Source organism: Triticum aestivum, chromosome 1B (genome assembly GCF_018294505.1).
Source record: "Triticum aestivum cultivar Chinese Spring chromosome 1B, IWGSC CS RefSeq v2.1, whole genome shotgun sequence".
Lineage (NCBI taxonomy): Eukaryota > Viridiplantae > Streptophyta > Magnoliopsida > Poales > Poaceae > Triticum > Triticum aestivum.
In genome coordinates this window covers 627,781,995-627,787,246 of record NC_057795.1, presented here as the reverse complement: position 1 = coordinate 627,787,246, position 5,252 = coordinate 627,781,995, and the positions used below count along the sequence as shown (strand labels likewise).

At 36.8% G+C, this 5,252-nt stretch overlaps 1 long non-coding RNA gene across 1 annotated transcript; it reads right to left on the bottom strand.

The window, feature by feature from the left end:
• Positions 1–2,354: 2,354 nt before the first annotated feature.
• On the bottom strand, positions 2,355–4,307 carry LOC123097403 (uncharacterized). Its single transcript, XR_006447163.1, has 4 exons — positions 3,864–4,307; positions 3,065–3,144; positions 2,770–2,881; positions 2,355–2,685 (listed from the first exon to the last, which is right to left on the bottom strand). It is a non-coding gene; the product is annotated as an uncharacterized lncRNA (long non-coding RNA).
• Positions 4,308–5,252: the final 945 nt, after the last annotated feature.

Here is a 5,252-nt window from a genome sequence, read left to right as displayed (position 1 = left end):
GATGTCAATGATGAGTGAACTCAAATTCTTTCTTGGGTTGCAAATCAAGCAAACTAAGGAAGGTACTTTTGTCTCTCAAACGAAGTAGACGAAGGACTTATTCAAGAAGTTCAATATGCAAGAATGCAAAGGTATGGCTACACCCATGACTATTAGTGGACATCTTGGTTTGACCAAAGATGGTGAACCGGTTGATCAAAAGGTTTATTGCTCTATGATTGGTTTATTGTTATACCTATGTGCTTCACGTCCCGATATTGTTATACCTATGTTAAAAATCGTTTTCTTTAGTTCAAATTTTTTTGTAATTTTTTTTGTCGAAACGGGGCGTGTAATATATCGTTGGAAAGCTCTTGACATCCACATTACAATCCTATAATTTGTTTTTTACAAAAAAAATTATGATTTAAGAGCAATTTTGAAAAAACCGTTTTTTTGAAAACCGAAAACGCGAATCGTATTTTGGACCTAATTTTCAAATGGTTTGTCGGAATTGAGCAAATGAGACGGCGTTGGAAAGCTTGTGAAAATTCGCATCTTCCATATATCTACTATTTTTTCAAATTCTATATGATTTAAAAGTAATTTGAAAAACGGTAAAATTCTGGGGAAACGTTTTTTCCCTATTTTTTGCAAACGGTTTGTCGGTTGACGCAAATGATGCGACATTGGAAAGCTATGGAAAATGCGTAACTTTTGCGTATAGAAAGTTTTTTCTAATTCCTTATGGTTTAAATACGAATTAAAATACGGTTAAAATTGGTTTCGAACGTGGTTTTTTAAAAAGTTTGTCGAAATGGGGCAAATAATATACCGTTGGATAGCTATCGAAAATGTGAAACTTAGTCATGTTGGACGTTTTCTTTACTTCGCAACCGTTTAAGAGTAATTTCGAATACGGCGTGACGGATCCTACTGTTTTCTCGTCTGAAAAATAGAGTAGTCGTACTGATATATGTGTATGTTTGTACTGAGCTATTTTTGTACAGTCATTTTGAATGGTTCCAAAAAACTATACTTGTACTCATGTTTGCATGGGTTTGTACTAAGCGTGTTTTCACTAATTAGATTTTGCTCTGTTTTTGGGTAATTTTTTTCTCGTAAGTTTTCAACAGTGTACTGTATCCTAGCCCGAACTTGCATGGTTTTTATTGTTGAACTGAATGTTATTTTTTTGCCAAATTTTTTTAGCGTGTTTCTTTTTTTTGAAGTCAATTTTTTTGCAACGAATGTTCTAGATTTCTCTTGTTTTTGCAACTTGAACTTTTTACCATTTTAAACTTTTACCAACTTGAATTATCATGTGTGGATGAGCACTTGAACTTGTATAATTTAAAATTTTCTGTTTTAATTCTTATTTGTTTTCTTGTCTGAACTTATGGTATCATTATCATTGAACCTGCGTGGTTTCTGTAGCTGAACTAAAATCCATGTTGTCTGTGAAAATCAGGAAAATTGCATCTACTCAATGGGCCATGATGCAAGCATCGCCGCCGGCAATACTTGGCGCACCAGAGAACCCGCAGTGCTGGATTTGTCAAGAGAGAACCGACGGCAGCACATCCCATGCCTTTTTTCTGCAGCATCTACACTTGGTTTACCAACTCACACACACACAAAATTAATAACAAGTTGGCACACGACCTGATAACAAGAGCACACATGAACTGACAAACAAGAGCACACCGGTGATTAACATAATATAAATCCATTGTCGTTTTTTCCATTTGTTAAGTTGCTTTTTTCCTTCGAACCTTTACTGCTATGATTTTTTTTGCAAATTTGTCCCCTTCAGTCAGAACTTAGGCAATTTTTAATTTTTAATTTATGGTACTTATGGTACTAGAGAGTTTGTACTTCTCAAAAAATAATCACTCAATGTTCTTTTAGTTTTAGTTTTTAATTTTCTTTCTCATCCTTATCCTTACTGTCAATGTCATCACCATCGTACTTTTATGGTTTATATAGTTGAACGGACTTACATTTTTACCATTCCTTCTTTTAAAAACTTATGTTTTCCTCTCCAAAACATCCTACCTGGCGAGAATATTCATGAACAAACAATATTTCTTCTATGTGGAATACACAAGATCTCCTCAAATGGGCCATGATGCAGGCATCACCGCAGGCAATACTTGGCGCATCGGAGAACCTGTACTGTTGGGTTTGTCGAGAGAGGACCGAGGGAACACATCGGCGTTGGGGTGGCGGATGCAAGTATTGGAGTTCAGCCTAAAATCACAAGATAATGATTCAAAATGTAATTTTAAATCTTAATACCGACGACTATTTGATCCAGTTTCCTTTACATACAAGATTCATTCAGTCCTACACAAGTAATGCCCAACCACCTTCACTTGAAACAACCAGCAACCACAATCTGCTGGAACTCAACTGGAGCACAAACTCCACCTCTAAAACAATCTGGTGTCCCAGTTTGTTTACCATATTCATTTACATTACATTGCAGAAAAACAATTCCATCGAGCTAGTTCAGTTCATGTCAAGCATCATCAAGCAACAGGATCACGTGTGGAAGACGATGGGCGGCTCGCGCATGCGGGCTTGAACTGCTGGCCAGCTGCCACTAATGGCTATCAATCATGCAAAATCTTGACCAAAAAATCACATTTTTTCACATGAAAACAAACTCTTGAACTTGCTCCACGACAATCTTTGAACCTCCTACAACAACGGTATATATATCATACATTATTCTTCTCTCTTTGTTCAATCATGCACCCAAAAAATTAAAACACAACAAAATACCAGTTGTTTGGCTCCCAAACCTCTTGCATATTTTTTTGAACTGATGTTCTTTCTGTCATTGTACTGTTGTTGAACAAACCACTCCGCTGCCAAGTCTGCACCCTTCAAGTACCTGCATGAGCACATTTTTTTTAGAATAGTACAAGATAGTAAGGTTGCAAGTTCAAATTGTCAATAAAAATATTAGGTTTTGAACTGCTCATGAACATGCATCAATAAAAAAATATTAGCACCCCCCGTTTTGTCAATAAGAAGAAAGCAAATTAGAACACAAAGTAAGAAGAAAGTAGAGCACCAGTGCTTGTGCGGCATGGATCCGTCAACCGTTTTGCATCCTAGTTCCAGCCAGCATGAGCTAGCACCTCCTGGATCGAGCTGTAGTAGTGTGACACAACGCATCAGAGAGATAAAAAGGTGAGTAGCAGCATGTGCAAGAAGGGGAGAAAGCAACTATAGCACACGAGCATCCACGGGCAGACAAAGATGCAGGAACTTCTCTCCACTTGAGACTAAACTTATATAATTTTTATTGTTGAACTTTCAGATATCTTTACAAGAACTGCATGGTTTTAGTATTTTGCTTTTACCTCGTTGCTTCTTTGAACTTACAAAATAAACTTTGTTACATGCGCTCATTAACATAACCACACACACCTGTTGTGCTATAGAAATATCATGGAAACACAAAGGAAACTTGACTTACGATTGGTAAGTAGATGTACTGAAAAGAATTCAAAATATGAACTAAAAACAATTGAAGCTCTTCAAAAGCATCCAGGAGAGATAACAAAAAACTAAAATGCACGGGCGACACAGTTACTAGAACCGGGCCATAAGGACTAGAACCAAAACTATCAATATAAGTTGATGTTTTTTTGTAGGATTTTGGGAATGAGAATACCTGTTTTTTTGCAATTATATAAAAGTTTTAAAATGTGTACTACTCCATAACAAATGTTTATATTGCACATGCCCGTAAATATTAGCTTTTTATTTGGCAACAAAGAAACATCAAAAAGGATATTTCATTTCTTGTAAGCATATCAACAAACAGCTTGATAGCAGCAGGAATTGAATAAGTTCTTAGTTCTTACCATTGGGGACCTGCCCACTTGCGTGATTTGACGTCCACTCGTGCGAGTAGACCTGACGCACACACCATCGGGGACCTGCCCACTGTGCGAGATCGAACTGAACCCGCTCGTGATGCCAAGGCCAACTGAACTTACGATCTCTCCAGATCTCAACTGATTGTGTTACAAATATACACACAAATCCAAACGAGCTCATGTGAGTGCATATTAAAAAGATAATTGAGTTCATCTATATTAACCGGAGAAGTTCAAACAGAAACTTTTCTTGAAAAAATGTACTATTTTTGCTATAACAACTATAGTCATCTTGCCAACCATGTATATTTAACTGCTTAAAAAGATAATCAAGTTCATGTATATTAACCCGAGAAGTTCAAAAAGAAACTTTTAATAATAATGATATTCATCTTGCCACCCATTCAGTTTTTGCTGTAACAAAATTCGAACATTTAAAATTTTTGTACTGTCGTGGGGAAGCCTCAGTTCTTTGACAAACACTCTCATGTTCTTTGACAGTTTTAATTTTGTCTGCACTTACCAGTTTCCCGATTTCAAACATACATAATTTTATACCCCAAACTTCTACACGTTTATTTAATTTCTCAGGAACAAAAAACGAAGGAGTCTGGACTCAAGAAATATAGAAAGAACAAAACCATATGTGTGAATTTATCTAGAGGCTTTTGCTGAACAGAGGAGACGAGATGGCGCAGGAGCAAAACCCGACTCCTTGAATATACAGTAGCTATGCTATCAATACTTCTTTGAGTTCTTATTTCTGAACCTTCATAGTAGTAATACATGTACTGTGCGATACACAATTCTGTCGTTGAGCAACTGATCTAGGAACAAAAACACTCCTGCAGTGCACACACCAAATCATGATAAAAACAGAGGCAGCAAGAAGCAATCACCAGTATATTGAGATGTCCAACTACATGCACCATCTCAATATAGTATAAAAATGAATCAATAGTAAGAAACAAGGTAGTAACAATCCTAACTCTGCATAGTTTTGGGATTTGTAGAAGTCTGAACATGGTATCATAGTTAATTATTTACTGTGTAAGGAGGATGTGTTTACACACACCTATAATTCAGAATTGAATTGAACGACCCATTTTTCTTGTACTGAAGCTTGTTTTTAGAATTCGTATGAGTGGGTTATTAAACACATGCATTAGCATTAAGGAACACTAGAAAAAAGGACACCGCTATACAAGAACTTCAGTGGACAGATCCAGAGGAGAAATCCTCAAGCAAAAATCAAGAGAGGTCGCTATCTCCATGGAAGATGCCAACGAATTTGCCATGGAAGGGCCTCCCACTCCCCTGCTCTATCACCTCCCACTCCCTGCACATAGAAACGCAGACCAGAGAGAGAGGGGA